Raw genomic sequence first — 12,955 nt, 5'->3', positions numbered from 1 at the left:
TTGATACAAGCTAGAATCATTTGAGATGGTAGAAAATCAATTAAGAAAACACTTTCCCCACCACCACCACACCCAAATTGCTTGTGTTTTCTATGGGGAAACACTGGTTTGTAGAGAAAAAGCATCTGGTTGTCAGGCATCACAATATCACTACAGTAACAGAGCATGGACAACAGGAAAGGCTGGGTACTTACAGCTTTTCTTGTTAATCTCTTTAATCATAGGAAAACCTATCACTGACCATATTTTATAATTATATCCTGTTAAAAATAAATCAGTGGGTGCATACAAAGTTTCAGGTGAGTCTGCTAAATTGCTGGTGGCAATCTCTGTAGTACCAAACTGGACTAGAGGTAGGGACTGCTGCTTTCTGCTGAACTTTCAGACTATTGATTCCTCTGTAAGAGGTAAGAAAAACAAAAATTTAAGTGTCTCAATAACAAAATAATAGCACCATGCTGAGTTGATAGTGAAAAATCTCACAGGAGTTCTTAACTCTCAGATAAAATTTCGCAGAAAAAGGTTCCCTTTATTACAAATCACAGTGTGAGTCAATTCCCTCTTTGCACGCTGTCTCCTGCTGAGTCTCAGCATTAAGTTTCCGGCCACACAGAATGCATAGAGGTAATCAAATCCACTCCTTGCAGCTGTCCTGACAAGAAACCGCTTACAGTGATTGAGACTGCTGTTTTAAGGTCATCATTAGTGTTAGCTGAATCATGTGTGCATATATACATAAGTGTGTGTGTGTGTGTGTGTGTGTGTGTCTGTGTGTGTGTATGTGGATATGGATACATATGGATATATATGTGGATATGGATACATATGAATATATATATATATATATATATATATATATATATGGATTTGGGGTTTCTTATCCTGACTTTAAATTTTTGAAAGTTTCTTTTTGTTAAACTTCTTCGGAGTGGAATATACATTCACAATTTATAGAGCCATCATCATAACTGAGGAAAATTGGAAAAATTGAAAATTGGATTTTAACAAAAGCTCACATAGGATGAACTAGTAATCACATCAAATCTACCAAAGGCTAGAAGTGAAATGACACTTTTGAAGGCACAGCTGGCTCCATGATTTTTTTGTCACTTGGGCTGATGCTGGTGCTACCCATGAGCTCTCAACTTCACTGTGTTAGTAGAGGAGGAACCAGAAGCTTAGGGCTGGTTGTGCCCTGTTCTTGGTCTGCAGAGGCTCTGCAATCTTTGCAACACTGTTCTTTCTCTCAGTAAAGAGCACATCCCAATGCTCCTTGGTGTTGGCTCATGGGGAGTAAACACCTTCTTCCCAGGCTGACTACCTGCACTTCATCTTCATCCGGGCAGTGACTGAAGGTTCAAGTCATCCCTTCATGAATACCTCCAACCACAGAAAACTGAATACCTCCAGAAATCAGGCAGCAGAAATATGGCCATCTACAGAGCTTGGAAAGACTCTGAAAATCATACCAATCTGGGGAGAATAAGTAAGTCCAATAACCACCATAACGTATAGATTTGCTATGTCAGGTTCTTGTCTTACCCTCTCATTTATTAGAAGTCATTTTACCTAATCTTTTCCCATTTACAAGTTTTCACATATCCCAAAGGCAGAAAATATTTCGTAAATTTGTCTATCCAGTTCTATGTAAACTGCTTGGTAGCAACAATAGAATTGACCTACGTATTATATTTTTAGAAATATTATACATATGTATATACTATAGCACATATGTATATTATGTTAATGTTAAATGAGAATACAGAATAGCATAAATTGCATATCTAATTAATACTGCCTATCTTAGTTAGGGTTGCTATTGCTGTAAAGAGACATTATGACCATGACAACTCTTAGAAGGGAAAAATTTAATTGGGGTGGCTTGCTTACAGTTTCCTAGGTTCAGTCCATTATCATCATGGTTGGGCACATGGTGGCATGCAGGCAGACATGGTACTAGCTACATCTTGAACAGAGGGCAACAGGAAGTAGACTGTGACCCTGAGCAAAGCTTAAGCAAAAGAGACCCCAAAGCCTGCCCCACAGGGACACAATTCCTTCAACAAGAGCATATCTACTTTAACAAGGCCACACTTCCCAATAGTGCCAATCCTTATGAGCTCATGGGAGCCAATGACATTCAAACTACCATAGTGCCCAAGTTCCAGTAGAAGGAATTGCCTTTCAGGGCTATGGATGTTTTACAAAGTTTCTATGATAGAGATCATAGGCAAATCTTTGAGAAGCCTTGGGAGGAGAGTTGCCATGCAAAGAGAATGGTAAGGGCGAAGCCAGGAAAGGTATCTTCATCACAGATATAGAGAATCTGGGAGAAAAGTTAGTAAAACAGTCCATTAGACAGAGCAGGAGTGTGGAAACGGCACAGGAGAATGGAAACAGAGTCAGGATAAAAGGCTACCTTCGGGTTTCTGAGAAGATACACTAGGGTTTGGGAGAAAATTATGATTTTTCAGTTGTTTTAGGAAAAATGGAAAAGAGAACAAGGAAAGAAGATTTAGGGGTGCCTCCTGTGATATCGCCTGGACTGTGAGGTTACGGTGGGGCGCAGTTGGCTGAGATGTGCCCTGGACTGTTAGGTTATGGTGGGATGCGTGTAAGGTCATGTGATGTGTATACATGGTCCTGTGAGTTTAGAGTGGGATGTAGTTAACAAGGGCAAAAGAAAGATAAGAGTGACCATATGGGGCCTGAGATTCAGCACATATGTGTGGGTGAGAAAATGAAGGCATTCTCACTATGTACACCCTAGGTGTGAGGAGAATCGGTGGGCGTGGCTGTTTGCGAGAGCATGCTGAGTGGAGCACTATTTGAAGTTCATTCAGTTTGGGCTGCCTGAGATACTTTATTTGTGGGAGTTGGGTATTGCTCTTGTTCTGATGTAGAAAATCCAGTATTGCTCTAGCACTCCACCTGGTGTCCCGACATGGTATTCATGTGCAGAGGTCGTCCTGCTAATTGACTGAGCTGCAGTGCTGGCCCAGGAAGCACGTGTTTGGCAAAGGGAATACAAGATTTGACTGTATTAATCAGAATCTCTTCTGTGGAATCTCTTCATATCACTCACCACAGCCCTGAAAGAAGAGAGGTGCAAAGAATCTGTCACATAGCCAGCAATGTGTTGTGAAACATCAACAACAAAACATCAATAATAAATGTTTTTCTATCATTGAAGATAGAGAAAAAAAATCTTGGTTTTTTTTCCTCCTCTATAGATTTTTTTTATATAAAATCACATTTATTTTATAAGTCAATCAGAGACTATACTTTTAACAAAAGGGGAAGGATCTAGGATGATAGCCCAGTGGTAGGATGCTTACTGCTTAAGTGTGAGAACCAGAGTTTGGACCCCCAGATCCTACATAAAGACATAAAGCTGAACACATAGGCAAACACGTCCAATTCTAGTACTTCATAGAAAGATAGGCATACAGGCATACACAAGAGAATCCCTGGAGGCTGCTAGAGACCCCAGGCTGGTAGCAAGGTGTAAGGCAAAAGCCCATAACCCAAATTGTCTTTTTCCTCTCTCTCTTCTCTCTCTCTCTCTCTCTCTCTCTCTCTCTCTCTCTCTCTCTCTCTCTCTCTCTCTCTCTCTCTCTCTCTCTCACACACACACACACACACACACAGGATATGTTTTGTGGACTTTGTAATGTTTCTAGGTTTTAAGCTTCTAAAAATTTGTGTTGGTCATGATTTGTCAAGCAAAACACTCACTCTCAAGTTGATTTTTATATCCATGATTTTGTGATCTTTTTTTTCTGATAGAATGCAAACTTGCATCTTTTAAAGCCACAGAAAGTCTAGGTCTGTTTCTATAGAGATAAATCTGTACGTTTATAGAAAAATGCATGTGGGAGACAGGGCAGGGAGAAATTGTTTAAAGGAAACACAGACTGTGCCTGCAAGATGCATCTGCATTTCCTCAGAATGATGTCAGTGCTCTTGAAAAGACATCACTTGTGAAAAGCTGTCTTTTTTACAAGGATTGTGAGAAAATTAAGGTGAAGATAAAGGCCCTTGGGTTCTTTAAGTGCCTGTAAGAACATAAAATCCTACAAAAATATTGGCCTTACATATGTGCTTATATAAATACTCTGTGGTAACTCATATGCTGATGGAGTTGAAAGAAATAAAACAAGTCTCCATAGGGGCACAAAACAACTCCCAGTTGCCAAAGTCATAAGTTCAATTTATTTTTAAACCACTTCATATTTTCTCCAAAGGTTAATGTGCAGACATCAAAGGCATGTACCAATGCACAAAACCAAGCAGCAAGAAAAGAGACAATTAAAATTCAGGCCAATGCTACATGAGAAATTTTGGCTTAGTATAATCAATCATGTTAACCTAATTTACAGAATGCATTCTGACAAATCTGAGTTTCTCTTTTCATCAGTCTTCACTAAGCCTATCGGCATTCTAGCCCATCCTGTCATCTAATTCAGCCTCCGAGGTATCCTTCCAGTAACTATGAGAGAACTAGACATTTCGCCGACAAATCAATGGTCCTTAAGAGTTCCGTAAATGAGCTCAAGCTGACAACCTCCAGTTTCATGTGTACAGAGAACTTTTTGACAGGAGAAGGAAATCAGTATTAAATGATAATTGAAATCAATTCTTGTGCCATTTGTAGAAGGAAAGATTATGAGTCTGATCTATAATGCATTTTGAGGGCAGCCACGTATGATGGTTTTTGTGTAATAGCCAAGGGCCTTCACCCAAAGAGAGGAGACTTTTATTAGAGCCTCTAGATTGGATATTTGTATTCCATTAAACATTCTTGTTGGAGTTTCATGCTCTAGTCTCTTCATATTAGAGACTAATTTACCAGAATGCATTGCAGGATTTTGTTTGTTGAAATGGAACTAATATTTAAAATAGCTGAAACATGCGAGGTTAATGGAATGTGTTGCGAAGCTATGGGCTGGGCATTATATTACTGTGGTTCTGAGTTCAGAGAAAGTGAGTGGTATTTAGGCACAACTACATAATAAATTACATCCACAAATAATAGAACAGCCGTCCTTTAAATCCACCGACATTCTTTCCCTGTAGTTGAAGTCTGAATGTGCCATCTTTCTAATGTGTTAGATTTCAAGTCACTTTAGAATAAAGAAGGATTCTTCTGTTTGCAACAACACTCAAGATTGAGTCTAAACCTCTACCTAAAAATTATGAAGATGACAAATGTCTCTTATAACACAGTGACAAAAATGAGTTTTCTCTCTTTGTTCTTCTTTGCAGTATCTGCTAGCTACTGGGCAATATTATGTTCATACAAACATATTATTAAAGTTTCCTCTAGGCTATGTTATTGGAAGAAAAGCTTTATTTATTTATTTATTTATTTATTTATTTATTTATTTATTTAGTGTGTCTGTCTGTCTGCCTGCTGTGGACAAGGAGAGGAGGACAGTGGTGAGAACACCAGGCTGAAATCTGGAGTTTGGGAGGTTTAACATTAGTTTAGAAAATTAAATATACTACTGTGATTGATATATTACATTGACAATATTAATGTATTTGAGGCAGTATCATTTTTATCTTTGGTCCATACACATGGCCTAAGAATTAAAAATAAGTGAACGTGTATTGCTTTGAGCTAGTTCCAAAGGTGTGTTCTCAAAGGTTCTGCTTGTTGCAAGTAATATGCACACATTTTTGCATGCTTCATTGCAAAGCTGAAAATTATATCGAGCTATGGCTTAAACCCAAAATATCCTCATAGGTTCAGTTTGTTTAGTACTATTTTGAAGGCTGTGGAGCCTTCAGGGGGAGAGGTTGCCTAAAGGAAGTAGGTCACTAGGGCAGGCCTTCGAAGGTTGTGCCAGCCTGTGGGACTAGCTCTGAGATCCCTGCCTCCTGGTCTCTGTCATGTGTACAGCACTGTGACAGGCTCCCCCACTAAGATCTGAGCTGATCCAACCACCATGACTTCCCCCACACCATGATGGGGACTAAAATATAATATATGCCCCCCCACACACATACTTTTCTCAAGTGTTATATCAAAATGGTGACAATGTATAACACACACACACACACACACACACACACACACACACATACAAGGCTTTGTGAATCTTTCCATCTATGCTAGAATGATGATTGGATTGATCTTGTGTTGGTCTTATTCAGCCAGCCACAGCTGCTGTGAGTTCACTAGCGCTCTGAGGGTACTATTTGGTAACAATTCAAATACTTTTGCTAATGGTATTTTAGAGATTATCAAAAGGCTCTCCAAATTTCTCCCTCCAAGTCATTAGGTCAGTTATATGGTTCCCACAAAGACCTGTGTTCCAAGCCTGTCTAAATTTAGATACTATACACTGGGAGCATGGCATACAGGATTGTTTGAGTTCTCCCTGACAACAGATATATCAGTGATGTAACCCAAATGTCTCTCATTTGCACATGTCCCTCCCATATAATCCTGATGGCTCTCTAAAAGATAAATGTGTGCATATGTGCACACACACACACACACACACACACACACACACACATACACACACACACACACACACACACACACACACACACACACACGTTCTCTATTTGTTTCTAGTTATTGGCACTACTAAAGAGACAACTATTTATCATCTTTGCTTATAAGAGTAGCTCCTTCCTGAAAGCATGGTTTATCGAAACCATGTGAAAATATCTTTGCTCAGGCTGGAGAGACAGCCCTGGGGTTAAGAGCTTGTATTCTTTCTGCAGAGGACAAGCTCACAACCACCTGTAACTCTAGCTCTAGAGAATCCAGTGCCCTCTTCTGGCCTCTGTGGGCACCCACATAAATGCATGCACTAACCACAAATAAACATCACATGTGTACACATACATAAATAAATCTTTTTTAAAGAAAGGATTGTTATATCCCCATACATTCGATGACTCCCTTTTTAAGACTGTTCCCTTATGAAAGGAGGTCTGCATGCCTGAGAATACTGCTGTGAGAAGTGGAAGGCAGAGCAGAGATAGGAAAACTTGCTTTTAAAACAGCTTTTTGGGGACAAACTTGATAGAAAGAACAACAAATAGTCCTTTCCACTTTAAAAAGGAAAAGGCTTTGTGTTTAATTTCTGTTGTTTATCCAAGAAATCTCTTCTGTTTGCATGACAAATGTACGTGAAAACCTTTTAAGCACAATATCTGCTATAGGCCAGAGTCACACAAATAGCACTCTAAATATGATGACAAAAAGCACTTCACATCTGGATGCTGCCTGTTATTTTCTTTTGCATTGAACATATATTTTTCAGATGTAGATGATGGCATCTGATAGTTTTCATAATTTAATGCAGCAAGTATCGCCCTAAAATAAATCACCAAATCTTCCCCTTTCCTCAAGATTGCCTCCATTGAAATTCTTTCCACAGTAACAAGTGTCATCCAGCCATTCTTCCCCACCCCCTTGTTTTTTGTTTGTTTGTTTATGCATTGGTTTGTTTGTTTGATTTTTAAACATAGTTTTTTATTGATTCTTTGGGAATGTCACATCATGTACCCCAATTCTGCTCACCCCCAGTCTCTCCATATCTGTCCTTCACCCCTGCAGTATGTCTTCCCCAAAATTAACTAAAAACAAAACGAGCAAAAACTCGCCTCGAGCCTCCATCTTTCCTACAACTCTTCATTCACCACAGTGGCCTGGGGAGCTGCAGTGTGTCACACAGCATACCCCTTTTGTTCAATCAGTCCCACCCGTAAAATGTTCATTGCAGTGAGTCATTGGTCTGGTTCAAAAGCCTCAGATATCCCGTTGTTGCTCAGAGTCGTGGAGATACTGCTATCATTGTTCCATAGGACCAGTCCCCTCACACCCTCAAGCAGGTCATCGATAGGGCAGCTGCTAGGGCGGGCCGACGTAGGACCCAAGGATGTGGGTCTGGGTGATAGCTGAGCTGGTCAGTCAGGGCCACTGGGACTGCCCACCTCAGGCAAAAGTCAGAACCAGCTCTCAGAAGCCCATGCTATTCTGGTCAGTTCTCCCATGGGGGTTGGGGCACCAGCTGTCCTGCTGCAGTGTCCAGCAAAGGGCAGGGCCAGCTGTCCCTGGGGCCCATGAGAGACAGGGGGCTCTGCAGGGCCCCTAGGATTTCAACACACATGGTTCCTATGACTTCCCTGTGGTAACAAGAGCCATTGACATGAGCCCAGACTGTGACTGCTGTTGGGCCACAGACCCAGACATGGCCCACTGTAGCAGCCCAGGATGGCTCCATGGGCCACTAGGATTGGCATGGTCCCTGTGGCAGCGAGTTCCTCAGACACTAACATGGCCACAGACCCCCTCTCTCCGTTCTTTTCTGTCCTAGGCTTTGCATAGGCTATCATGACACATTTTCAGCTTCAATCTCTAAAACTACATAAAATGCTTTCTGAGTCTACTGACCTATGTTTTTTGTTGTTGTTATTTTGGTTTTTTTTTGTTTTTTGTTTGTTTTTTTGGTTTTTCGAGACAGGGTTTCTCTGTGTAGCTTTGCGCTTTTCCTGGAACTCACTTGGTAGCCCAGGCTGGCCTCGAACTCAGAGATCCGCCTGCCTCTGCCTCCTGAGTGCTGGGATTAAAGGCTTGCGCCACCACCACCCGGCTTTTTTTTTTTTTTTTTTTTTTGGTTTTTGACCTATGTTTTTGAGACTATCATTATTTGGGGACCCTTCTGTTTAAAATGCCCCCCTTCTCCTACACCTATGTATCTGACTGGATCTCATCAAACAGGTCCCAACTTAGGATACATCTGATTTTTTCTTGTCTCTGAATCTGTTCCCTCTGCTGCCAGAGGAAGCCTCTCTGATGATGACTGGATGAGGCACTGACCTGAGTACAGCAGAATATCATTGGGAATCATTTTATTGATTTTTTTTTTAGACTAGTAGTGTTTGGTTTTACCCGTCTATCTCGTTTCTGGTTCTTGGTTACCCAAGCAGAGTCAGGTATGAGTTCCGTCTCGTGAAGTGAGTCTTAGGTTAAATCAAGCATTGGTTGGCTACTCTACAAGTTCTGTGCCACCATATTGCCCCATCATATTTTGTGGGCAGGACAGATTGTAGGTCAAAGGTTTTTGTGGACAAGTTGGTGTCCACATGTCTCTTTCTGGTAACCTGCAGAGTACTTTCCTACACAGAAGACTAGAATGTAGAGGTGAGGGTTCTGTGTAGGCACCAGCTCAACTTCTCCATGGTCAATGATTTGTGTGGGTATTGTCCTTGCAATGTCAGTTTGCAGAGAGAAAACTTTTGTCTGAGCATCAGCCTGGGTGGTTTTGGGGTTTCCATGGAACTACAGCTCAGTTGAATGCAATGTAGTCCCACCACTGGAAGACTCACTTGGCTACCAAGAAATGGATAGTTGAGATTCCTTACTACTCATTACTAGGAGTCCTCATTAGGATCACCTTCACAGATTCCAGGAAGTTTCCACTGTACTAGGTTTCCACACCACCCCACAATGCCTCCCCAATTCCAGCTGTCTCCCCCAATACTCTTGCCCTCTATCCCTCCTCCCCCTCACCCGGTCCCCCAACTCCCTTCCCCACTCCCACACAGTCCACCCATATAATCTATTCTATTTAACTCTCCCAGAAAGATCCATGTATCCCCCTTAGACTTCACTCTTTACCTAACTTCTTTGGCCCTATGTATCTTAACTTGGTTATCACTTACTTAAGTCAGTATCCTCTTATAAGTTAATACATAACCATATTTGTGTTCTTCATTCTGGGGTACCTCACTCAGGGTGATTTTTTCTAGTTCCTTCCATTTGCCTGCAAATTTCATGATGTTATTATTTTTAACAGCTGAGTAATACTCCATTGTATGAATGTACCACATTTTCTTTATTCTTCTGTTAAGGTTTATCTAAGTTGTTTCTAGTTCCTGGATACTAGTTGAAAAAGCTACAGTGAACATGCTTGAGTAAGTGTCCTTGCAGTAGTATACAGCTTCCCTTGAGTATATGACCAAGAATAATATAGCTAGGTTTTGAGGTAGATCAATACCCAACTTTCTGAGGAACTACCACATTGATTTCCATAGTGGCTGTACAGTGTGAGGTTCAATATGTGATTTAAGCAGCCACGGTAGTGTTTCTTTTCAAAACTTGGGTGCCCTTAAGTTTGGTGTATAAATTTTAAGAATTGAAATGTCATCTTGGTGGATTTTTCCTTTGGTGAGTATGTAGTATCCATCCCTATCTCTTTTGATTAGTTTTAGTTTGAAGTCTATTTTGTTAGCTACTAAAATGGCTACATCAGCTTGCTTTTTATGTCCATTTATTTTGAATATCTACTTCTACCCTTTTACCCTGACTGAGGTAATGTTTATCTTTGAGTTGAGGTGTGTTTCTTGGATGCAGCAGAAGGATGGATCCTGTTTTTACATCCTTTCTGTGTTGCCTGTTTTTCTGTCCTGTTCAGGTGTTGTGTTCACAGGGAATGTCTGCTGGTGTTGTAGGCTGGTATACTGGGATGAGTTCAGGGAAGGATGGGTAGAGAAGATCTTTGTGATCCATTGGGGATGGGGTCAGAGAGGAAATAGAAAGCACAGCATTTTTCCAGAGCCGGGGATTGGATCTCAGGAGCAGATGGAGAGGTCTGGGTTTGCCTTCAGCCAACTTGTTACCCTGGGAGGAGCAACCCTTGGATTAGCAGAGGGAATCTGCTGGAGCTGGGGTCTGGGCCAAAGCAACAAGTTGCGGAGGGCTGTTAGGAGAGGGTGGTTTGTGGGATTCACAGGAGAGGTGGGCATGGGTTAGGGAAGGCTGCAGCTGATGTTCCTTACAGTGCTAGGGAGGAGACTGGGGTTTGCATCTGGGGGAACAGCGAGAGGAGAAGGTCTGTAGGAAGCCTACCTAGTTTTCTCCTGGCTTGGTTTCTTTTATTCAGATAAAAATCTGCAAGTTGTCATTCCATTTTCTCAGTGCTTTTTCTACTTCAAATATTAAATTTTGGTTGGTTTTCCTAAATACTCAATTCACTGTGTCACTTTTTTCTTAATAAACAACTTCCCATTGCCTAAAGGATGAATTCCCAACTTTTTTGTTTTGCATGAGTATAACTTAATATAATGAACATAAAAGTACAATGACTGTAGTAAGTACTTTAAGCTAAAAGCTTCCTTACTGTCAACTAGTACCTTCACTTTCATTTGATTTTGACCAAGAGTAGAAATGAAGTAGATGATCCCAAAAGAGGGCAAATTCCCAGCCTGTACTGTAAGGAGTGAGCAGCAATTTTATCATTCTTCATATATCCCAATATAGAGTCGTTCTGTGGAATTCAACTTATTATTTACCCGACACTCATTTTATATAGAGTAATTCCCAAAGGCCAAGTCAGTAAAGGATGGAAAACTGCAGTCAACCTCATTACCTCTATTTTCCCTTAAAGCTTTTATGTTCATATTCTCAAACCACAATGAAAGCAGAAAGTAGAGCTCCTTGTTTGCATTAAGGAGTTCTAGGATTAAAAATATTAGACTAATATGCTGAATGCATGTCTAGAAACAGCCAGGTAGGTCTGTCTACATAGCAAACACCTTATTCCCCATGAATATATGACAGGCAAAGGCCGTGGCCTTAAAGGGCAGCTGATAGGACTCCTACAGCAGATCTCATGGGTACAGGACTGAGAAGATGTGAGAGCCAAATTCCAAACAGTATGATAGTAGCAAATATTTCCTTGATATACCTTGTCTGCTATGGGAAAGTAGTTATAGCACCAATTAGAAACTCTATTTACCTAAACATCTGCAGTGTTTTTTAGTTTTTGTTTTTGTTTTTTCACTCTGGAAGGTCAAACTGAATAACTATTCAGTGCAATTATAGGAAACTGGGAGACAAAAATCATCAGATGTAGCTTCTAACAATAAAATAGCAAACAAACAGAACAGGACTCTTAATGGTGTTTCCATAACAAAGGGAACTAATCTAACCTCATGTTTGCTGTGATCTATATGCTCTACAAAGTTTGTAACTTCAGTGTTTAGTTTCATAACAACTTGATTTTATTCCTGTTATTGCCATTCTAAAATTGAAGAAATGGAGGCATAAAAGGTTTAGTAATATGACGAAAAGCTACCTAGCCCATAAGCATCAGAGCCAAACTTCATGTCAGATTTCGGTGGCAGAGCTGATGGCTTTTAGGCCATAACCCAATGGCACTAAGCACAGAGAGGGTGCCTGTCTGAGTGATGCCCATGTGAAGACTTAAGTTTTGCCTTTAGTGCCTGGATGAGTTAAGTCTTAGATATGGACGCTTGTGTGCAAGGAGAGCATGAGAAATCAACGCAATTGTGCAAAGAACGAGTCCCAGAGCTGGGGTTTCAAACCAACCAATTGGTCCCTAGGATACATTCATTGGGTGAATTATCTGAGGCAAATACTTTCTTTACAGACTGCATGCAAATAAGAAAGACAAAACAGCACATAAAACTGTGTTAGTTTTGCTCATCAGTTTTCAGAGAGGGGAGTCTACACGGGATTATTTTCTTTTCATGTGCCTTTCCCCCTTTTCATTTAAATGTGCATATGCCATACAGCAATCCACTGCTAAGTTGTCCACTACACTAACAGCAGAGGAAGGAAGATGAGCAAATGTTGAACAGAACTTCTGAAGGTAGTGCGCAGGTGAATGCCTTGTTTAATGATAAATGAACTAGTATCCTCATTTTTTTTACAAGACAGTAGGTACAGTAATGCTGACACTCTATGAAACCACCTACTTCTGATGATAAATTCTCCCATGTCACATCACTGGTAGTGCTTTCTTCCTGCCATCTGTAATAATCTAGTACAGCAAGGCACTGTCAGACAAGTATTCACACGAGTGCATCCCTTGTTTTCTCCCGAAACAACCTGTTAGCAATCATCCTTTAGACAGACTCAAAATTTAATGCATCCTTTAAAAAAAATGTATTCGGCAGTAAA

General features: G+C 40.6%; 1 protein-coding gene and 2 long non-coding RNA genes across 3 annotated transcripts in view; 1 reads left to right on the top strand and 2 right to left on the bottom strand.

Moving 5' to 3' along the window:
* Positions 1 to 12,955, top strand: part of Khdrbs2 (KH RNA binding domain containing, signal transduction associated 2) — a 518,703-nt gene that overhangs the window by 328,717 nt on the left and 177,031 nt on the right. The gene's annotated exons all lie outside the window — the stretch shown is intronic.
* LOC119086795 overlaps positions 2,844 to 12,955 on the bottom strand; it is a 38,757-nt gene continuing 28,645 nt past the window's right edge. Inside the window, exon 2 of the long non-coding RNA XR_005090151.1 lies at positions 2,844 to 3,092. This is a non-coding gene — a long non-coding RNA (uncharacterized LOC119086795). The remainder of the gene's footprint in view (positions 3,093 to 12,955) is intronic.
* On the bottom strand, positions 8,376 to 8,865 carry LOC114690542. Its single transcript, XR_003734094.1, has 2 exons — positions 8,655 to 8,865; positions 8,376 to 8,422 (listed from the first exon to the last, which is right to left on the bottom strand). It is a non-coding gene; the product is annotated as an uncharacterized LOC114690542 (long non-coding RNA).

The sequence above is a fragment of the Peromyscus leucopus genome, chromosome 16_21 (genome assembly GCF_004664715.2).
Source record: "Peromyscus leucopus breed LL Stock chromosome 16_21, UCI_PerLeu_2.1, whole genome shotgun sequence".
Taxonomy (NCBI): domain Eukaryota; kingdom Metazoa; phylum Chordata; class Mammalia; order Rodentia; family Cricetidae; genus Peromyscus; species Peromyscus leucopus.
The sequence above is the reverse complement of the archived record's forward strand: the minus strand, read 5'-3'. Positions and strand labels throughout refer to the sequence as shown.